A 24,163-nucleotide genomic window follows, 5' to 3' on the forward strand; every position below is an offset into this window, starting at 1 on the left:
AGCTTTCCATACCCAGTGGAGAGTTTATCACGGGGAATAAGATGTCAACAAGTCTTGAGAGTAGCTGGACCCTAGACGGCATGGGGACTGGCTTGTAAGTGATAGCATTTTAAAAACCCATGTGGCATTTCACAGGAAAGCAATACAACATCCCAGCGCACAGTGCAGCGAGGCTGGCCAAGCCCCAGAACAGAGCGGCCTCACTAACCACATTCCTTCTTCCTCAGGCCAGCCTTGGGAATTTCTCCTCCTGGGTTTGGCAGGCTGGCTTTCCACTAGAAAATTTGCATAAAATTTAAAATAAAGAAGAATACAATTACTTTATAGATTTAAGTTTGCTGGTGTTACAAAACATGGACAGTGAGAGACCAGAATGCACTACCCCAAAATATGAAGGATTGCTGAGCTGATGGCATTTAAGAAAGAGCAATTACAAGAAAACTCTCCTCCCTCAGGAAAATACTTTTACAGAGACAAAAAGGCATCCTTTTCCCTCTCTTCCCCACTCTTCTGCCACGGAAAGCAAAGGCCAACCACTGAAGACAAGCTTTACTAACTAACCCTTCCTCCAAGTTGACACCACCCCATACAAACTCAGAATCCTTTCCCTCTGTTTTATCATTTCTCTAAAGATTTACTGTTCTTTGTTGAAGATGCTATATAAGCTGTACTTCAAAGCCATCTCTTTGGGATGAACTCATTCCCTCTGTGTCTCCTATGTATATATAAAATATACATGTTAATAAACTTGTTTTTCTCTTATTAATCTGTGTTTTGTAACAAGCTGGCTGGGTGGCCAGCTGAGAAATTAAGAGGATTATTATTTTTCACCTACAAGACCAAAGGTGTACTTGGTGTTTCTGATTATGTCATAGCCAGAGGGCAATTCTGTGGAGGCCCCCATACCATAGATCCCCTAGTCTCTGGCTTATTTTCTTTCCCTCTTTGAGAGTAGAACTCCCAACTTTTATCTCCATGGACTCCATACTTAAAAACTTGATTTTTAAGCTTGCACTGTGTCTTAATGTCTTAAGTGATAGCCCAGATGGCCTTCTGGTTTTCATCTAACTTTATAAAATAGGCCTACCTCATATTCTCCTTGGATGAATGCACTGGGAAGTCTAGTTGATGAGGTCCTGGAGGGCTAGTCTGAGCATAGTCAGAGGTGGGGTGGAATGATCTGCCAGACATCGTTTCCTATGAGTTTTCATGATCAGAATCAAGGCCTAGAATCAGGAGGGAGCCCAAGAGAATCAGCTCAGAATGGGGAGCCACATGGTCAGAGTATGAGGCAAATGATCAGAACAGAAGGTCAGGCTGAGACCTGGGGATGCTCCCTAGATCACAGTGTGTCATTGCAGAGGCTTTTAATGTGGCACCCAGTGCCTTGAGCCTGAATGGGTGGACTGATGAAAAGAGCTAAGAAAGCAAATATCTCCAGGCACCAAATACCAATTTTGAAGACCTGCCCCAGACCAGGAAAATACACAAATGGACAGTTGTTAACCCGTACATGCCTGTAGGGCTGTGACCCATTAATGAAAAGAGTCAAACTCTGTAAGATATTTGAAAAGATTTATTCTGAGCCATATATGAGTGACCAAGGCCCATGACACAGCCCTTAGGAGGTCCTAAGAACATGTGCCCAAGGTGGTGGGGGTGCAGGTTGGTTTTATACATTTTAGGGAGTCAAAAGACATCAATCAAATACATTGAAGATATATACTGGTTTGGTCCAGAAAGGTGGGACAACTTGAAGGAGGTTGTGGGGGCTTCCAGGTTATAGGTAGATTTTAAAATCTTCTGATTGGCAGTTGGTTGAAGGCATTATCAATAGAAAGGAATGTCTGGGCTACCATAAGAGGTTGTGGAGATGAAGGTTTTATTATGCAGATGAAGCCTCCAGATAGCAAGCTTCAGAGAGAATAGATTGTAATGTTTCTTATCGGACTTAAGGTCTGTGTTGATGTTAATGCTGGAGGATATAGTGAGGCAAGTCTGACCTCTACTTCCCCTCATGGCCTGAACCAGTCTTTCAGGTTAAATTTTAGAGTGCCCTGGCTTAGGAGGAGGTCCATTCAGATGATTAGGGGGCCTTAGAATTTTATTTTTGGTTTATACCCACAACTTCTGCAGCAATTGACGCAGAACAATAAGGACTTGATCAATGACGGTCAGCTTCACTATTTTTTTGCCTCCACTTTCAACTCTAAACCACTCAGAGAAGGTCAAATATGGTCCCCAAACCAATCACATAAGATGCACCACTTCTATTTAGCCTGACTCTGAATGGCCTATGCCAGTGACCTCCAATCAGAGCATGCCTGAGGCTTCTCTTTTCACCATGGAGGATGCCCACTCTTCCACCTGTCTGTGAGTCTGCTAAATATTAATACAAGTGATGCAGCTGACTCTCTTACTATAGACTTATGTGTTCTCATTTGGATAGTCTTCATTTCCACAAGATCTATATAATAGACATATGAAGATTCATTATTTAAACAAATATCCCAAGAACCCACACATCTAAATAGTGCCATCCTTTTCAAGTAGTCTCTGAAGAATTAAAATATACTCCAATGATACCATTGTTGGGGCTTTTTCACTCTCGTAGTTTGGCAAGCAGGAGGGAGTGGCACTCAGCAGTTTCTTCCCCCCTGTTGTTTGTTGAGCAGGAGGGAGGGTTACAGCTCTTTTATTCCTGCTGCCTGCAGCTTGGCAAACAGAAGCATTACAGCTCTTTCACTCCCACAGGTTGGTGAGTTCCAGGTTCTTGTCCTGCATCCAAAAGGAATAAGGTACGCAGACAACAGAGAGTGAGCAAGGCAGAGTAGAATTTTATTGAGTGACAGAAAGAAAGCTCTCAGATGTGAGAGGAGACCCGGAAGTGGGTAGCCATCTGTGAGACTGAGTCCAGGGTTTTTATGGGCTTACAATGGGGGAGTGCATGCTGATTGGCTCATGGGTGGTCTTGGAAAGCACCATTCGATGGGTTAAAAGGCATCATTCAGAAGGAACCAATAGAGAGAGAGGGAGTAAGATGGGGACGGAAGTTCTCACTCTGGTCAAGGACTCTATCTGGAACTGGCAGCTTGGTTTTCAGGTTTTAAACTGTTCTTGGCTTGAAGGTCAGGTTTCACCAGGGACTCATCCCTGTCTGCCTAGGAATTTGTCTGTCTCCTGTTGCTATCACCATCATTTCTCAAAATATTTTTGGCACTTTTCTTTTTAGCATTGAATTTGGAGCCGATATAGAATTGTGTAGTGAGTTTACTCTTCATCTGATGCTTTCACATTTTCAATCATTCTCCCCTCTCTCTCTCTCTAACATACAGTAACATACAGTATCCCTGCACCCCTGTACTTTTCATTTCTGGCCTAGAATATACCCTCTGCAAGTGGCATTATTAATCTTATTCACCACCCTTGTCTCCAAAATAACTTCTATTTCCCCGATTAACCCACTCCCCTGCAAGAGTTTGTACTTTACCAAAATGCTATTCCAAAAAGTGACTCAAGGTTTTTCCCTCTATTTGAGAGGAGACTTGTCACAGACTCTACCTGTCTTTGCATTTTGCAATACGGGAGAATACAGGCAAATATTTAATCAATTTTGCTTTGTGTCAAATACTCCCTAAGTTCATTCTCCACCATGTCCTTCCTCAGATGGGGGACACTTTCAGTGTGCATGCCAGAGTGGGGAGAGCAGACCCTCTATCACTGGCAAAGCAGATGGTGTGTTCTCATTTCTTTGACACACATGTGGGACAGGCTTTTTTGTGCTTGTTCTGTTCTTGCCCTGCAAATGGTGCAGCAGCATCTGTGGCAGAGACTAGTTTGGTGGAATTATAAACTGCATGAACCCATGTGAGTTGCAAGCAATCACTTTTCTCAGTGTGAATTCCTACCATTAAATGGTACTTGTCCCTATACATCACTGCTTTTGTTAGTAAGGTTCAAACATCAGAAGTCTGCCAAGTGATTCTCTCAGTTCAGGTGAGTTTATAATGATTCTTTCTGGCTCTTGTAAAGAAACTGAACAAAGCAGCTCTGAGTCAACTCTGGGGTTGCACAGACAAATGTCCAGGGCATGCTGGAGTGTTTACTATGTACGAGGCTGTAGAGCTGAGAGCCCGCTGAAGCACAATTGCTGGAAATGGTCTATAAACAATTCATAATAAGGATATTCAAAAGGGGCACTTTGCTTTGAAGTGATAAAATCATTGAATTGTTCACAATGTCCACATTGATCCTTTGTAATTCTTCAGTCATTCCCCTAGTATGGTATGCTGTGAGGTTGGAGATGCCTGGCAGGATGTTTGAGCAGTTCCATTTTAATTCTTTACTCTATATTAGCTCTTGGGGGTGGGTGGGTGGAGAGGAAGTCTTCCGAATCCTTCTCCTCTCATTCTTGTACCTCAAGAAATTTCCTGCCCTGTCATTCCTTCGAAAACATCAATTAGTGCTCAGAAATGTGTATTGACACACCCTTCCCGTCTGCACAAACGACCTTGGGGCTAACAGGAAAAAAGAAGCCGACCCAGAGTCTGGTGACTGCCAGTCTGCACATTATCTCCTCGCTGAGACACCACAAGGTAAGGACATTTCACCACAGATGTCACCTGAGCGGGAGATGGCAGCCATTTTCAAGGGCCCAGGCAGCACTGTGGAAGAGGTCACCCCCAGTCTGCTGTCCCTAACCTGTGACTGAATACCTGTCATCTATTCTGTAGCACTCTATGCTGATCTCCCTCATGAGGCATCACTCTAATTCCTTGTTTACACATCAGTCTCCCAAGAGGCTGTAAACTCCTTAGGGCAGGGGTTGTATTTTAGCATCGCTTTATGACCAGCTGAATCAAATCAGCAACAGTGAAAAGCGACCAAAATCAAAATTTGATGCCAAGCATTTTAGGGAATCAGGAAATAAAATATGTATGTATATACATATATATGTGTGTATCTATCATGTATATACATATATATGTGTGTATCTATCATGTATATACATATATATGTGTGTATCTATCATGTATATACATATATATGTGTGTATCTATCATGTATATACATATATATGTGTGTATCTATCATGTATATACATATATGTGTGTATGTATACACATGTACATACATACATTAGATGTGTTGGAATGGCATGGTTTTAGTCCTCTGGGAATTATTTGTAGAAGAAATAAATCTGTGTAAAATAAATCAAAGTCAAAATTTGCCATAAAACTAATGATCACTTTCCAACTGGCTTCTTGTGAGACTCAAAAAACTTCACAGATATGAAAATCACTTTGGAAACATAATGCTTTTTAGCCATAGATAATATGTTATTGATAATAATAATAGATATAACTATATCTATATAATCAATATTGTGACATGTCACTCATAAGTACTTCAGCATGCATTTTCTAAGAATAAGAACATTCTACTACGTAAATAACACTTTCATTATGATAGCCAAGAAAAAATAGCATATAACATATCTAATATACAGGCCTTATTTGAATTCCCCAATTTTCCCACAATTGACTTTCATATATTTTTTCTCTGATCCAGGATCCCGTCAAGATTCACACGTTATATTTGGTTGCTATTATCTCTGTGATCTCTTTAACTATAGTATAGTTCTCAGTTCTCGTGTCTTTGCACTTTTTAAAAGTTTTTTGTAGAGACAGAGGTCTCACTTTGCTACCCAGGCTGATCTCAAACTCTTGCTTCAAGTAATCCTCCCGCCTTGTCCTCCCAAAGTTGGGATCCTTTGTACTTTTTTTTTTAATGATGTTTTTATGAATTCAAGGAAATTGTCTTCCTGAATGTCCCATTGTCTGGCTTTATATGATAGTTTTCTCATGATTGGATTCAGGTTAGCCTATTTGGTAAGATATTGCACATAATTTACATTTTTAAAAAATTATTTTAATCATAAATATACTATAGTACTGTGGCAGAAAACTTGAAAAGTAGAAAAGAAAGAGAAGCCACCAATAATCCCACTGACCTGACTCACACAATATCATTCCAATGCATTTCCAGCCTTTTCCTTATTATTCTTTTTAGCATAGTTTTAATTCTGCCAATCCAACTTTGTATTCTGGTGGTTTTTTACATAATATCACATCCTAAGCAGTTTCACTATAAGTAATGGCATCAGTACTAACAATATTAACTGCCATTTATTGAGTGCTTAATGAGTCAGAAGCAGTATCAGGCAAACTATATTTATTATTTATTTATTTTAAAGTTCATGACAGCCTTATGAAATAAGTTCTATTATTATCCCTGTTTTAGAACTGAGAAAACTGAGACTCTGATACCACAGCTGGTAATGAGTAAAGAAGATATTTGAAACTGGGTGAATGTGATTCTATTCCACTCTCTGTTTCCTATAATTTCTATTGAATGTGCTTCGACCTGTTCATTTCATGTAAACACACTAGTAGCCCTTATCAGCTTAGGCCTGCCCTGCTGTTTTAGAATATTTCACAAACCCTAACTTTTTCTTTGGACTGCCCCTTCAACTTATGAGCAAAGCCCTGCACTGGCTTCAGAGACTAGTGCTATTTTTTGCCTAAGAACTTAAATCTAAACCAAATTTAGTTTACCCAGTCTATTTTTGTTTCTCAAGGAGGCAATGCAATAAAGTCATCAAAAAGACTGGGTAAAGGTGAGTGAATAAAATCAATCAAATGAGACTACTGCTGAGGCCAAGGTCTCACGCATTCCAGGCCACCATGGGTGGTGGTGGCAGGTTTCTGTCCCTGGGCCCCAGAGGCCCCTCTTCGAGGAGGTATTGCCCTTGACAGAAGCATGGCTGTGGGTTGGGGATCTGTCTTCTCTTTGGCTCTCATAGGAGACCCTGAAATTTAAGCTGTGCAAAATGATCCTGATGTAAAGGGCCTCTAACCCAAGCACACCCCAGTGATTAGAAATGTGTCAGATGTGAAAGCCTGGAGAAGCACAAATTCTAATACTTCTCAATGCCCTTTAATGTGGGTTATATGCCTACATTTGTCTTATAGCCCATGGTGCCATCCAGGGAGGAGGCAGCAGCAGTAACAGAAACCTTTGCCAGTACAGCCTTTGGGAGGGCTGTGAGCACAGCAGAAAGGAGCCTAATGCATTTCAACTGCAGCCAAGTTAGTGATTTAGACTTCATAAACCTGTCTTAAATGTTATGACTCTTATCTTTATGCCATGGCATTCCTACTCCAAAGGATAGCTGCTTAAAATTTTAAATATATAAAAAATTAAAAACCCCAATTCAGCAAACAGTTCAACAACTTTGATGAGAAGAAAAGTTGATTAATCACTTTTTTGTTGCTTGCCTTTCTTTTGGCCTTTTCCTGACCTTTTCCAAAACCATTACACATCTGGGATGCTCAATCATTTACTAAAAGGGTTAAGGCAATATAACCTCCGTGTGATTAAGAATAAAAATGAAGTGGAATGGAGTTCGTCACAGTTTTACAGTTTTACTTGACTCAGGGGTTGGAGGTGGTGATCAGGACCTAGAAAATTTCTATTATAATAATTTTCTTTAGTATTTGGTATTGAGAATGATGGGAAAAAATCAAGAGATGTGATTAACCCATGAAACTAGCTATATTTGGTTAAAGACTGCCCTAGCCCTATAAGTTATTTTGTGATGCTGTCTGTAATGAATTTAAAGAGCCTGTTGTTACCCACATGTGTCAGTTATCTATTGCTACCATGATGCTTCATAAAAAATAAACACAAACGTTCAGTGGAATACAATAATAGATGTTTATAACGCCTACATTTGGAGTGCTTAGCCAGGCAGTATGCTGTTCTTGGCTGTGGACATTCACATATCTGGGGGTAAATTGGCTGTCAGCTGATCAAGGCTTCCCTTGACTGGGATGATTGGGGCAACTTGGCTCAGTTCCAGTTGTCTTTCATTCTCTAGCAGACGTATTCTTGAGGCGATGACAGAGGCACAAGAAAGCAAGCCTCAATGTACAAGACCATTTCAAGTCTTTGATTGTGTCATACCTCCTAAATTCCATGGGACAAAGCTAATTTTGAGCCCGATTTCAAGTGGTGGAGCAGGTTACCTTATCCACGGTAGGAGGACATTACAAAGTTACCTGCAAAGACCTTGTTAAAGGGATGGTAAAAATCTGGGTCCATATACCAGGTGATACTATGTCATGTAGGGTTAAAGTCAGTATGAATTGTTTGTTTGTTTGTTTGTTTGTTTTTGAGACGGAGTCTCGCTCTGTTGCGTAGGCTGGAGTGCAGTGGCCGGATCTCAGCTCACTGCAAGCTCCGCCTCCCGGGTTCACGCCATTCTCCTGCCTCAGCCTCCCGAGTAGCTGGGACTACAGGCGCCCGCCACCTCGCCCGGCTAGTTTTTTTTGTTTTGTTTTGTTTTGTACTTTTTAGTAGAGATGGGGTTTCACCGTGTTCGCCAGGATGGTCTCGATCTCCTGACCTTGTGATCCGCCCGTCTCGGCCTCCCAAAGTGCTGGGATTACAGGCTTGAGCCACTGCGCCCGGCCGTCAGTATGAATTGTTTTACCAACAGCTAACATCCAGTGCAGATCCAGTCATGAGGACAAGCTGTGTAAGAACAACAGGCGCCTTGGTGGCTGGCTTCATAAGCCAAGGTAGAAGAAATAAATTAGTATCAAAAAGTAGCCAGGGCTGGGTAGTGGCTTACTTCTGTAATCCCAGCACTTTGGGAGGCCAAGGCAGGTGGGTTGCTTGAGCCCAGGAGTTCAAGACCAGCCTGGGCAACATGGAGAAACTCTTGTCTGTCACTACAAAAAAAAAAAATTAGCCAGGCTTGATGGCATGTGCCTGTAGTCCCAGTTACTTGGGAGATTGAGGTGGGTGGTCTGCTTGAACCTAGGAGGTCAAGGCTGCAGTGAGCAGTAGTTGTGCTGCTGCACTCCAGCCTGGGCAACAGAGCAAGACCCTGTCTGAAAAAAAAAAAAAAAAAAAAAAAAAAAAAGGTGGCCAGAAATGTCAATCCTTTCTAAATTGATCCGTAGATTTGATGCAGCCTCAATCCAAATCCTAGCAAGATCTGTTGTAGAAATCAACAAGCAGATTCTGAAATTTTTATGGAAAAGCAAAGTAAACAGATTAGTGAAAAGAATTTGGAGAAAAAGCAAAGTTAATCTGAAGAATTAACTGTAAAGCTACAGTATCAAAAGCATGCATGTTGGTGAAAGAATCAACACAAGTCAATGGAATTAAACTGAATCCAAAATAAATCCACAAATAAAAGGGTAATTGATTTTCAACTAAGGAACTAAGGAAATTCAATGGAGGATAGTTTTTTTCAACAGATGTCAGTGAAACAGATACCGCTATGCAAAAATGTGATTTTCAACCCATCCCTTGCCTCAAATACAACTCAAAATGGAACATAGGCCTACATGTAAAACCTAACAATAAGAAATTTCTAGAGGAAATCATAGGGAAGAGATTTTTGGAACCATGGATAAGCGCTACTTTCTTAGCTAGGCCACACACACAAAAATAAGTAGGACTTCATTGAAATAAAAAGTGCTGTTCTTTGAAATATACTGTTAAGAAAAAAAAATAGACAAGACACAGACTGGGACAAAATATTTATAAAATACATATATTATGAAAGACTTGTTTTCAGAATATATAAAGAACTCGGACAAATAATAATAAAAATAAACTAACAACCTAATAAAAAAATGGGTAAAAGAATTGGACACTTCAGCAAAGAAGGTATGTGGAAGGCAAATGAACAAATGAAAAGATACTCAACAGTATTCATCATTAAGGATATGCAAATTTAAAACAGTGAAATACCGCCATACCTCTTTTTAACAATTGAAATTTTGAAATGACAAGGTCAAGAGCGGATAAAGATGCAGAGTAATTGGAACGCTCAGGTATTGCTGGTGGTAATGCTAAGTGCCACTTAAGAAGTCAGTCTGACAATTTCTTGTAAAGTTGAATGTCACTTACATGACTGAGCATTTGGATGTTTACCCAAGAGAAATGAAAACATAAAGCATTTGAGTATCTACCCAAGAGATATAAAAAATCTTCATGTTTAGCGGTGTTATTCATAACCTCCAAAAAATTACAAACAACCCAAATAACCGCCCAGTAAATAAATGAACAGACTCTGGTACATTGATACAATGGAATATGACAGCAATTAAAGAGAATAACTTGTGATATATGTAACAACATGGATGAACTCAAATGCAAAATGCTAAGTGAAAAAACGCCAGACTTAAAAGACCATCTGCTCTGTTCTTTCATATGAATGACATGCCACAAAAGGCAAACTATAGGGACAGTGATTGCCAGGGGCTGAGAATGGAGAGAGAGGACTGATCACAAAGGTGCAGAGAGAATGCTCTAGGTCTTGATTGTGGTGGTGCTGACACAACTGTATGTCTTTTTCAAGATCCATCAAATTGCACACTTAAAAAGGGTAAATTTTACCGTATATAAATTATACCTTGAAAAACCTGACTTTAAGAAAAGGGAAGCCAGGGAAGCAAAAGGCAGAGCCTTAGTGATGTACGTCATACATCACTAACTAGGTGTGTAGCTGAAGCCTCCGTTCCAGCCGCTAAGCATGTGCTGAGCCACGTGCCACCTTTTCTTAGTCTTTCCAGTCAACAGCTATTGTTAGAAAAGACATCTTGAACCAAAAGCTTAGACATTTTAGTACTCTTTTCCCCAGATTCCTTTTCCAGAAATGTGTCCTACAGAATGAATCTTAAATTACTTAAGTGCTGATGATGCCTGTTGTGCAGCTCTCTACAGCAATAGATGTAAGAAGTGCTCACTTTCTGAGCTTTGAGGTCGTGTGTCTAACCTCTTCCGTTTCCCTTTAGAAAGAATATGTGCTTGAGGCAGGTCGATCTGCCACACCTGAGCATTCCACACTCTCTGTCTGTAGTCAAATCTCTGGGGTGATAAAATTGATTACTGAGGAGATGATAACAAGATGCTTAACTCCAGATTCCACAGACTGCCTTGTTCTCCATCATAGACTATATCTCAGGCCGTACCCCCAGAAGGCCATGGCAGCTTAGAGGGCTGCCTTGTAGAAACTTTGGTCAAATCAAGTCACAAGTCAAGAGAAGAAAGTGGCTAAGTTTTAGAAATTGCTGAAACAAATCCTTCTATGACTAGAAGCCACCCTGAATGGTTGCTCACTCACCATACAGCCCGGAAGAAACCAGGGTCTCTCCTAGGTTCCTATGGAAAGAGGTCAGGGTGTCTAGTCTAACTCTCATATTCACTTAAACCACCAAAGAATTTACCCTCAGTTCAGATTTGGCTTTATGGCAGCTGATTGGTGGTAGTACTAAGGGCAGGGGAGGTAATTGCCTCACTTCCCAAACTTTCAGTCCTATTGGAAGGTGACACAGCTGTAGTTTTACCCATCTTGAAGATGAGAAGGTGATTGGTCCCATCCCCTCTTACATAGATGAGGAAATGAACCCTTGAGGTCTAACTTTAAAGCCAGTTAGTAGCAAGTGGTGCCACTGATTAAGCCTCCTGATATTCAGTTATGTGTCTGATCAGCTAGCTTCAGACTAAACTGAGTCTTTTGCTTAATAATTTGCCTAAGAAAAACAGATACAACACACACACACACACACACACACACGACAGAGAAAAATAACAACTACCATGCGTCATGTACACATCTAATATTACGGAATCCAAATCAATTCTTCTTTTTTTAAATTTATTTTTATTTTTTTGTTTTGTTTTGTTTTGTTTGAGATGGAGTTTCGCTCTTGTTGCCCAGGCTGGAGTGCAATGGCGCAATCTCGGCTCACTGCAGCCACAGCCTCGCGGGATCAGTGATTCTCCTGTGTCAGCCTCCTGAGTATCTGGGATTATAGGCGCCCACCACTACGCCTGGCTAATTTTTGGTATTTTTAGTAGAGATGGGGTTTCACCAGGTTGGCCAGGCTGGTCTTGAACTCCTGACCTCAGGTAATCTGCCCATCTCAGCTGCCCACAGTGTTGGAATTACAGGCGTGAGCCACCACGCCCGGCCCAATCCTTCTTCTATTGGGGTTGTTATTAGAAGTAAATAGGAGAAAAGAAGGAAGTCTTAAGAGCCCAGGCTCTGGAGTGGGCTATTGGGATGCAAAGTAATTTAAAGTATTCTGTGCCTCAGTTTCCTTATTTGTACAAAATGGATGATGATAATACCTCTACCATAAAGTTGTTATAAATATTTAACTGGTTGCTATATATAAAATGCTTAGAATGGAGCCTGACACATCAGTGGAAATTCACTATTACTCTCTCCAGTGGCCTGAAGCTTTACAATTGCAGCTGTTCGCATGCCATAGTTCTCCTTCCTGGTGCAGCTACCTTCTTTGTGGCTCTTCTCTTTAGATCAAAGCAGCACCAGATAGTGCAGTAAAAGATCATGTTCATGTTAGAGAAAACTGGTTCTTTACCTCAAATAGCTTCCCATATGTTCTGTGCAAGGTTGGTGCTATAATTTTTTAAGGTACCTGCAAATTGTGTTCAGAATAACCTTATTTAACTTTTCTCATATAAATGTGGTGGTTGTTCTGGAATAAGATTTAACTCCCTATCTGTTTGGGTCCTTGGACTTGGTTCACAACTTCTCAACAGCTGTCTTCAAACACGCAAGAGTCTACCCTGCCTAGGCTGACTCTCTCAAACATGGCCCTAGGGTGTTTGGAGCCATGCCACCTCAAGCAGGGTATTTTCTTTCTTTCTTTCCTTCCTTCTTTCTTTCTTTCTTTCTTTCTTTCTTCCTTCCTTCCTTCCTTCCTTCCTTCCTTCCTTCCTTCCTTCCTTCCTTCCCTTCTTTTCCTTCCTTTCCTTCCTTTCCTTCCTTTTCTTTCTTTCTTTTTTTCAACATAGGGTCTCACTCTGTTACCCACACTGGAGTGCAATGGCATGATCATGGCTCACTGCAGCCTCGACGTCCTGGGCTCAAGCAATCCTCCCACCTGAGCCTCGTGAATAGCTGAGACTACAGACATGCATCACCATGCCCAGTTATTTATTTATTTATTTTTTTAATTTTTGTAGAGATAAGGTCTCGCTATGTTGCCTAGGCTAGTCTCAAACTCCTGGGCTTAAGTGATCCTCCCACCTCGACCTCCCAAAGTGCTGGGATTACAGGCCTGAGCCACCTCACCTGGTTGTATTTTCCTTTAATCAATGACATTCAGCTTCCTGCTGTCCCCTCCAAGAGTGTGAAGGGCTGTCGTCAGGTTGTTGCTGGAAATATTAAAGCAATCAGAAGGCTGGATCATTCCTGTAGCAGTATTGGCTGAGTGTCTACTGGGCTGGAGCCATTGGAGAAGCCAGTTCTGACCATTACCCGGGGCTTACATCTGAGTCCATGGACTTCACTCAAGTTGTTGGCGTAGTTTGGATAGTAAGCACTTGAGTTTATGACTTCTAGATAATTTTTCACTATAGCAGCCAGAGCTCAGGGTAAGCAAAAGGGAAAACTATGATATATTTATGGTTTCTCTCTGGCAGTGCCTTAGGACTGGAAGGTGGTACATTCTGGAAGGTGCTGGAAGTTGGGCCAGTAGGAACTGAAGGGATGTGAATAAAGCACTGATAGCATCTGCCACAGTCCCCGGTGAGTTCATTCTCATACTTACATCCCTCTTAATTTCAATCTGTCTTGTCACTGATTCTTAGTGGGAGTGACTGTCAATACTTTTAAAAAGGAAAATAGGTTGGGCACGGTGACTCATGCCTGTAATCCCAGCACTTTGGGAGGCCAAGGCTGGCGGATTGCCTGAGGTCAGGAGTTCAAGATCAGCCTGGCTAACATGCTGAAACCCCATCTCTATTAAAAATACAAAAATTAGTTGGGCATGGTGGTGCACGCCTGTAGTCCCAGCTACTTCGGAGACTAAGGCAGGAGAATCACTTGAACCCAGGAGGCAGAAGTTGCAGTGAGCCGAGATCGTGCCAGAGCAAGACTCCATTTCAAAAAAAAAAAGGAAAATAATTACTGCAGAAAGGTTAGTGGGCCAGGGTACAGTCCCTACACAGAAGCTGGTTCCTAGGTCATAATTAATATTTATGACCCCAGACCTTAAAGTCTGAAGGGTCTGAGACCTCTGAGTTACTTCATCTCTATTAGTCCATAGTTTCTGTAGCTGCACATTTGGTTACTACCAGGAAAGAAAACACCTAGAGACATGCCAACAAATCCCCTTAAGAATCAGCCTCTGTAATATATCAGCGACTCTATCTCTTCCTGATAATCAGGTAACTTCTTTTTTTGCCTGTTGCTCTACAGGCATGAGGAACCCGAAATAACTAGATGGCAGCCATCACTTTAGGGCTAATGTAGTACTTCCTGTGTCTGCTGGCAGAAGAGCTCCCCATTTCCCAGTGAGAAACCATAATCTCTGGTCCAGCAGACCCTAACACTGGGGAGGGGGTGGGGGGACAAATTCCCCAAGCAGATCATGGTGTCAGGAGCCACTCCTCCTCTTACCCCTCGTTTCCTAAACCCATGAGTTCTTGCTGCTGGGGGCATTGTACCCTCAACAACATTGATCTAGACAATATGCCGCATTTTGAATGACACCACCCAAACCCTGCAAGTGACATCCTCAGGCTGGAACTCCAGTTGTACCTTTAAAACACCATTCAAATTTTCTACCAGACTACCTCTAGGGTGATATAGTATAGAGTAGGACCAGTGAATACCATCGCTGTGTGTCAATTATAATGCTTCCTTCCCTGAGAAGCAAGTCTGTTGGTCCAGGAAATGTTAGGTGGGATCCTGAAAAGCTAATCAGACCCTCTATGAGTGCTCAAATATCTTTCAAATGCTAGTGGTATTACAGAAGACAATCCACCAGTATCCCATCCAGATCCATCGCGAATACTACAGTACACAGGATAATTACCTGCCACTTATATCCCATCCAAATCTATCCTCAATGCCACATTAAGCTGGGGCTTGCCACCACACCACTTACCACCAGCAATGGGATTTGCTTATTGCTACTTGTCAAGCAAGTGATGTAGCTCCAGACTGTATCCCAAGGATCTGCTTCCTAGGATTACTTCTGGTACCAATTGTCTTAGCTTGTGTTCTACCAGAAGCAGATGCTGAGCTCAGTTTTTGAGTGTAAGTGGTTTATTGCGTAATTGACCCCAGGAAATGTCAGTAACAGCATGGAGAAAGGAGACAGCAAGGCTGTCTATAAAGGGCACATTATCAAATGAGCTTTGGCAACCATGGGCAACTGGAGCAAAATGCACTAAGGGGAACTCTGGAAGACCAAGTGGTGCCCATTCCTGAGTTATCTCTTCTGAGGGGCGAGGAAGCTGGGGCATTCGTTTATCAGCTCCCATCTGTCACTGGTAGAGGCAACTCCCGGGGGAAGAGAGGAGGGCTATTAACTCCCCCACATTTCCAGCCTGCCACAGTGTATAGGGACTGAAAAAACTGGGTGTAGGAGAAAACTTTCAGGCAAGACTCACAAGTGCTGGCACTCAGAAGTTGATCCTGTATGCCCAGATGTGGCAAAGGCTGAGGCACTGTGGGAGTGGTCTGCTACAATGTGCAGGAATTATATATGGATACCAATTAATAGTTAACACTTATTGAGTGATTACTATGAACCAAGGGTGGCTCTATGCGCTATATGTGTATCTCATGTATTTCTCACACCATGAGAATAGTAATAGGGCTTAACTATCACTATCCTCATTTTCCAGATGGAGAATCTGAGGCTCAGAGGTGTTAAGCAATTTCTCCAAGGTCATTCAGCTTGGATTCAAAATCAGGAACTCTTCACCTTTCCAGAATATGGAGGACTATGATACAACTGATAGTAAGTCACCAACAGACACTGGCTGAGTGAGATTTTCTTTAATACCGAAGGCATTAAACATCACAGAGACAACTAAACAGAGCAGAAAACCTCATAGCATGCTCTTGGTTGTAGGTACTGATTTGAGCGCTCGTGAGGATTTACAGCAAATAATAACAACGATCTGGAATTAGGCCTTTAGCAGGCATGAGAAACTACTCTGTTCCATGTGCACAGGCTTTTTATAACCTCCACATCCCACCCTTATGCTATCTAAAATGATTCTAAGGTCTATAGCTATATATTTACCCCAGCACATTTCTGAGGACTGATTGCGAGACTGGATGAATCAGTTGTCAGTTTTCTAGGTGTCGTGTCATTCAGCAGGTCTAGGCTTCAGGCATGCATGAGATTTGTCTTGCAGAGGGGAAGAGTGAGGAAGTGAGGGTAAATCTCCTGAAGCAAAGAAGCCTTAGAGAGGACTCAATAAGAACTAGAAAGGCAAATGTCTCAGAGGCCAGCTAAGTATCAGAAAATGAGGAAAGCAGGCTCAGTGCAAGGTAACAGGGAGTGTGGCAAAAAGGCCAGTACATACCCTGTCTAAAAGTGGCAGTTGCTACTCAGCTCAGCCAAGTACAGTAGTATCCCTTTATCTAGAGAGATATGTTCTGAGACACTCCCCTCCCAGTGGATGCCTGAAACCATGGATAATACAGAACTCTATATATACTATGGCTTTTTTTCCATCTAATAACTGAAACAGCTACTAAGTGACCAATGGGCAGGTAGCATCTATGCTGAACAAAGGGGTGATTCACATCCCAGGCAACACAGAGTGGGACTCAGAGATTTCATTACGCTACCCAGAACAGCGTGCAATTAAAACGTATACATGGTTTATTTCTGGCATTTTCCACTTAATATTTTCAGACTATGGTTGACCCACAGGTGGCTCAAACTGCAGAAAGTGAAACTGTGGGTAAGGGGGTACTAGTTTTACTATTTGGGAAAGTGGCCCATTGCTTTCACAGAATCAACAATTAGTTGAAAATACAAATTTCTATGGGTAGTTTTCTAATTTTCAAATGTCAGTAGCTAATTTACAATTATCTAAAATACTATGTGGGCTAATTTGTGAGCTTTGCCTTAATGTTTGTAAGACTAATTGCCACTGGAAATGGAATTCTGCCTGGCTGGAACCCTTAGTGATAGAAATAGAACCCGTAAGTGGCGGTTACAGAGAAATAGGCCTTGGTCCAAAATAAGAGCACATTTTCTATTTAATATTATTCAAAGGCAGAGTGGTCTGCTGTGGGGCATGAGTTGCTCATTTCTATAGATGTTCAAGTATCAATTGGTTGACATCTTTGCCAGAGCTGTGTAAAGGAAGACCAGCCATCAGATAGACGGGATGTTAGGCTTCACATCTCCCTTTCAAACCTGAGCTCCTTTGAATCAAAAGCACTACTTTTTCATGAAGGTTTCAATTCAAAGCTGGACTGGGCATTCAGAATGAGCCTTTTGGTTTTACATTCTGTGTCGTATGTAGAACACATGTGTGTCTCTTCTGGTCTGTTAATATAGGATGGGATTGAGATGCCTTTTCCAAGGGAAAATGTTTCAAAGGCTGATTATTACTATTTTAGACTTCCTATCTCTTGGGTTTGTCTTGCTCTGAGTTGGCCTGTGTTTCTTCAAATCCACTCAGCAAGGTTCAGCTTGGCTTGGCTGTGTCTCTGCTGGTATTATTTTCTATGGAAATAAATGCACACAGACTCTGATAATTTATACACATTCAGATGTAACCATAAGGAGAAACCAACACTTTACTATATATTTTTAAATTGCCATAAATCTGGGATGTGGAAATGAACAATTTTTCTTCTTCTGAACACATGTATTTGCCAATATTGGTATTTTCTGTACCCTCAAAAACATTGACTGTATCAGTATAACACTGAAAATGCGGACATTTAAGCAAAAACAATTTGGCCAATTAAACCAGATACATCAATTAATTCAATGACAAAAATAAGTCAAAGAACTCAGCTTTGGCACATGGAGGCATTCAAGACACCAGCATCTGTTTTATTTTTGACAGCAGCGTCTGGTCCTTATATATTCATCTAACACTTTCAGTAGATCTTGACTTCAATATGAAACTTGCTCACATTTTCAGATCTACAAAGGACAGATTTTAACCATTATTCTGAAAATGCTTTCCTTTCCATAAGAAAATGAAGAAGAAAAAAGCCTGCTTTATATTAAAATGCTTATTTTAGCCATGAAGATAAGCCCTAGCCATTCTCAGATGCTGAAATACTTTGGTTTGGAAGATCTTTACTGCATGGTTCTTGGCCTGGCGCCTCATCACGCTAGAGAATCCAATCTATGTGAATGTTCTGTTTTTCAAGCATTTGTTTGCAAAGTCTAATCTGGAAGGGGAATTAATATTATTAAGGACCTTTTATGTGCAAGGGCTGTGCCAGGCATTTAACATGTATTACCTTGTTTAACCCTCACAATGACCCAGCGGGGTAGGCATTACTACCCATATGAGAAAGCAGGCTCCGGAGCATCAGAATCAAATCAGAGCCTGGGACTCAGGGCAGCCAGCTCCAAGGTCACACAGGTTTTGTTCTTTTCGTTTGTTTGTTTTTTTCAGCATAAGAAAAATGATGGGGGAAAGGAGAAGAGAAACCCATTGTAAACTTAGGTAATCCAAAATTAAATTTCAGGGACCATTTATGAAATTATCTCTTTGAATCGTAATTCCAGTTACAAATTAAATTTAACTGTAGGGAGACCTGAGTACAAACATTCATTGATTCTTAGCCTTACAGTAAATTTGTGAGATCAAAAATTCCTAAATCCTGTTGCACATGGTACTAGCTACTACTGACTTTGACTTTCAGTTGTTAGACTGATCATTAGCAAACAACTTCTGGGCCAAGTGCCCACATCAGCTTTGAGTGAACATCGGGATTTTTCTTTGCTCCGATTTGTAACAATCTGTGTATGCCTTCTTTGGTAACCCTGATGAGTGCTCAAAGTAGGACTTTCGGCAGATATCCTAAGGCTGATATCCCAAATCTGCGTTTGTTTTTTTCCTTGAGGTTTAAACAGTATGTTGAATCAACATTCTATCAAGAGGCTTCGTAGTGCTTTTACCAAGAAGGTTTTAGTGAGAGCTGCATTCAGTTCAACTTTCTTTCTCAGTTCCTTCTCCTACCCTGGTTTAGTGTGTTGAAAAATCCTTTCACATCAGCATTTATGCAGCATATAATTTTTTTACTGTCATCCAACAGGCACATTTGGATTTACTATTTCACTTGAACAGTTGGTGTTTACTGGCAGCAACAAGAACAAAATTTATAGCAGCAAATGGAAGCTGAACTCGCATGCTGGCTTTGCACTGAAGAACTTTGTGTTTGCCATTTCCTAATTGTGAAAACAATATGTCCAAGATTTTGCAGTCATCAGCATTCTGATGTAACGACTTCCATCTGGTCAAAGGAAGAAATTCAGAACCTCTATCTTCTTTTGAATTCTACTTCAATGCAAAGGTAACTGGCTTGGGGGAATGTTGGAAGACAGAAGAAATTCAGACAATACATTCTGAAAAGCAACTATAACATCCAGTTTTCCAGGGGATAATTTTCCTGAAGAGCAAACAGGCATAGGGAGAGAGTTTGTCATGATCTTCTTGATGGAAGCGGCTCTAACTGGAGCAAGATGACAGGATTACTTGGAGGTGACAGAGGATAAAGAAAGCAGGATGATTTGTGGCGCATTCCAATCAGAGGTAATAAGAAGTCAGAGATCCACAGAGACCATGCAATTGGAGAACAATACGGAGGCAATGGAGGCCAACAACGTGGTAATAAGAAGCGGTTTAACATCGCATCTCATCCCATCTGGCATTCAGAATTTGGCGCTGGTTATTGAAATATGAAGCTCCTGATGGTCCTCACACTCCTACAGTGACCTTCTTCACTCATTAGCCAGGAGTTGAAGCTGAAAGAAATGTAGCATATCTCAAATGCTTGCTTTGCATTTTTATATTCATTGATTCAACAAATATTTACTGAGCACTATATTACATTTTAGGAATGGCATTAGGTCCTGGAGATATGGGCTAACACACATTTCTTGGCTACCCATTATAGATAATTACATGAGAAACACAAAATATGCATAGAAGGGCCCTAATTTTGAGCTCAAACAACCCAGGAAGAAGACTTTTCTATAGCTATCTTTATACTTGATATTAATCTTTTTCTCTATACTTTATATTCATCTTTTTCTTCCTGAAATGAGAAGGGAAGGAAAATAGAATTCTAGAAATAATCTTACAGCTGCCCTTCACTCTATGGAAAAAGTGAGCTCTTGACAGGAAAGGGATTCTATCCATGATCTGACAATTCCTAAACAGCAACAGCATCATGGACATATTTGTTCCTAGAGTCATAAACCTTCATACAGTAGGCATTCAGTTAATACATACTGATTGGCCTAACAGAGGAAGCTGGGCTTGATCATGAAATAAACTAGGCTATGAAATCATGGCTCCTAAAAGCTCATTAAAGGCAGCAACATGGAATGGGGACTGTAAGGAAGTTGCCTCCCGCCTGCCTTCTTCCTCAGACACATCATCCTGCAGATGTGAAAACGACCCAGACTCTGCCTGCATGTGGCCTCCAGGACCAGGAAGTAGGGCCTTGCTCCACCCTCATGAAGATGGCGGGCTCTGTCACAGAACTGCTGCTCTGTCCCTGACTCCTCTCACTCCCATGCTCTGTTGGAAACTCAAGCTGTGAAATCACAAAACGCAGAGAGGAAGTGGTCAACTATTGCACATACTCAAGCTACGTAGTCTCAGTTTATTCCATTCTTGCAGGATCATTGTAGGAAGGCATAAGAGTCCTGCTTACTGGTGAGCCACTGAACACAAACTCCCTTATCACCTCTGCCTCGGATCCCACCATGCCTGAGGTCTAGGGCTAGAAGCGTTGTTTCATCCACATTAATTCAGGTCTTGGGCAACGTGGCTATTTTCTGACCTGTCTTCCTTCCCACCCTAGTGGTGAATTCTCTTTCTGAGATCTCAACTCCTCTCACCCAGCTTTTTCCAAGCAACCCTAATCTATCCAGCATATCGTTAGAATGTTAAACCTAAAAGGAAAAGCCATTCTGTGAGTACGTTTATGTAACAGGATATTAAAATGAGACCTTTCCTGTCATCTCAGTGCTAGCTGACATCTTTGAACTGGGAAAAAAATGTTGTTAAAAATACTTATCTATGGCCGGGCGCGGTGGCTCGTGCCTGTAATCCCAGCACTTTGGGAGGCCGAGACAGGCGGATCACGAGGTCAGGAGATCAAGACCATCCTGGCTAACACAGTGAAACCCCGTCTCTACTAAAAACATACAAAAAAATTAGCCAGGCGTAGTGGCGGGCACCTGTAGTCACAGCTACTTGGGAGGCTGAGGCAGGAGGATGGCATGAGCCCGGGAGGCAGAGCTTGCAGTGAGCCGAGATCACACCACTGCACTCCAGCCTGGGTGACACAGCGAGACTCCATCTCAAAAAAAAAAAAAAAAAAAAAAAAAAAAAAAAAAAAAAAAAAAAAATTGCTCATCTATTCTCAAAAGATGTCATCTGCTAAGGAGTGACCCAAAAAATGGTCCAATAACCCTGAAACCATCGCTCAAATCTTAGCTATATAAGGGGAGACTTGTAAATTAACGAGGAGGGCAAGGATTTTATCAGACAGAGCTTTCAGGCTGCTAAAATGCTTCCTCCTCCCTTCTCATGTGTTTTCCCCTCATGTTATACAAATAAGAGGGGGCCAGAGAATCACTTGCAGAGCTGACCTAGGACCCTTAGGCTTTGGGAAACATAGAATGTATTAGTGTCTATTGCTGCTGAAACAAATTAGCACACATTTAACAGCTTATACCTCACAGTTCTCTAGGTCAGAAGTCCAGTGGGCATGGCTGGTGTCTGGGCTTCAAGCCTCACAGGGCTGAAATCAAGGTGTTGGCCAGGCTGCACTCCCTCCTAGAGGCTCTAACGGAGCATCTGTTTTCAGACTTCTGCAAGTTGTTGGCGGAATTCAGTTCAATTTGCCTGCTGGACTGAGGTCCCTGCTTCCCTGCGGGCTGTCGGCAGCGACTGCCATTGGCTCCTTGCAGCCTCTCTCTGATTCTTGCACAAAGGCACCTACATCTCAGAGCCAGCGAGAGTGTGTGGAATCCTTCTCATGAGGCCACGTCTCTCTGACTTCAGTCGGGAAATGTTCTCTGCTTTTAAAGGCTCATGTAATTATTTTGAGCCTACCTGATAATCCAGGATAATCCCCTCATCTAAAAATCTGTTACCTTAAACCACATCTGCAAAGTCCCTGTTGCCGTGTAATGTAAGCTATTCACAGGTTCTGGGGATTAGGGCAAGGACATCTTTGGTGGGGGCCTTATTCAGCCTACCACATAGAGATTAGTACCTGAAAAGCCAGAAGGTGAGAAGCTAGACAGAGCAGCCGGTGGCAGCTAAAGGAGAAAGGGGGCGAGAGCTGGAGGAGTCGCACTTCCACGCCGATGGCATGGCAAAGGGGATGGTGCCCCGGAGGACTCGGAGAATGGAGCTGGGCTGTCAGCCGAGAATGGGACTCCACTCAAAAGGAGGAACCGCCAGGAGACGCAAGGAACCCCCACAGGAAGAAGTCAGAGATGGAGGAGGGGCAGTCATAGCTGGAGGAGACACGTGTGTTAGGAAGCTGCAGTGGCAGTTCCCTAGTGGCGGTGTTTCGGAAGAACTCTGAAGATGCCCCTTGAGAAAAGCATCGGCCTTCAGACAAAGTTTACACCGGATAACGCTACCAAATCACAACCTTGCCTTTCTTCCCTACTGCTGTTCCGAAGTGGGAGGACCCAAAGGCAGCAGAAGAGTCAAAGAAGAACAGCAGAAAGGCAAGGTTGGCTGTCATGCCCTGGCACACCTTGCTGCTACCCTGCAGCTCCCTGCCACCTGGCCATGTATTGCTTCCCCTCTATACCCTGCCTAGGCAGGTCTGGGCTGGGGACACAGGAAGCTTTGAGTTGGGTGAGCAACTGAAGCTTTGATTTTAGACTGAACTGGACCTTCAAGATCTCAAAACACAAAGTATTTGTTAGCAACTGAAAGGTGGCATAAATTTTAGATCACCTCGGATTTTGTCGCCAAATAAGGAAACAAGTTCATTGGGCAGCTCTAAGAAAGAATAGAATTGCTTCCTGCTTGGTCTTTTTGTTTAATAGGTCAGATTCACAAATTCCCCAACCCTTCTCTAGCAATGTGTAGGTTCTGATTACCAAGGGCTCTCTCAAGAGAAGGGCCAAACATCTCCATTAACAGGAACTCAAGCCCTTGTTCCATTGAAATGTTTGGTTACAGCTTAATGACCACAATTGCAAAGCCAGAATATTGAGTTTTTATATGATATATTATTTACATGGAATAATGCCCTCTTGGTACCATATTGAACATAGTAAATTCTCTGGTAATTGACACCATACAGAAAGAGTACTTTGAGAGATCAAGGAAGGCTAATGTTTTTTGATCTGTAATCCTTGGGCTACCTTTTCCGTGATGTCATGGAAAGAGCATTAGACTAGTTATTGTTCTAGAACTGGATCTCTCACTAACTATATACACACGGGCAGATCATTTTACATTTTTGAGCATCAGTTTCTTCATGTGTAAGGTGGTAACAACAATGTCTGCCCTGCCTTGTTCATAGGATTGTAGGGAGAATCAAATGACATAATGGTCGTGAAAATATATTTCTAGTTGTAATCTGTATAATAAGGTATTACGAGTAATTGAACATTTATATATATTCTGTAACAGGTTGTAAACTTTTAAAGAGATCTAGTACACCATGCTTAATGGCCTAGTTTTTGAAAGACACATCAAAAACTGTTGACAATAATTGCTTCTCGGTAGAGACATGGTGAGAGTGATGGGAAAGAGGCAGACTTATTTTTCACTCAATTTCTTTTTGTATCTCTTGAATTAATACTATATAAACACATTATGCATTTAATTTAAACCAATGCAATTCAATAACTATTTGAGAAGTTAAAGAAAAAAGATATATCTATTCTGAATAATAAATTGAAAATAATCTAATCTTTCTGTAAAATGGCTCTTTAGGATCTTTAATACTTTAGGTTTAAGTGAGATGATTTAATTGATGCAACCAACACAGAACTTGGCACATAGTAGGTATTCAAAAAGTGGTAGAGCCCTTTGCCTTGAGGCCATGATATGACTA

At 41.6% G+C, this 24,163-nt stretch overlaps 1 protein-coding gene and 1 long non-coding RNA gene across 2 annotated transcripts in view; one reads left to right on the plus strand and one right to left on the minus strand.

Moving 5' to 3' along the window:
* Positions 1 to 24,163, minus strand: part of KPNA3 (karyopherin subunit alpha 3) — a 1,032,760-nt gene that overhangs the window by 992,175 nt on the left and 16,422 nt on the right. The gene's annotated exons all lie outside the window — the stretch shown is intronic.
* Positions 13,142 to 21,378, plus strand: LOC126940489 (uncharacterized). Its single transcript, XR_007720768.1, has 3 exons — positions 13,142 to 13,642; positions 15,751 to 15,866; positions 19,154 to 21,378. It is a non-coding gene; the product is annotated as an uncharacterized LOC126940489 (long non-coding RNA).

This window comes from Macaca thibetana, chromosome 17, assembly GCF_024542745.1.
Source record: "Macaca thibetana thibetana isolate TM-01 chromosome 17, ASM2454274v1, whole genome shotgun sequence".
Classification (NCBI taxonomy): Eukaryota; Metazoa; Chordata; class Mammalia; order Primates; family Cercopithecidae; genus Macaca; species Macaca thibetana.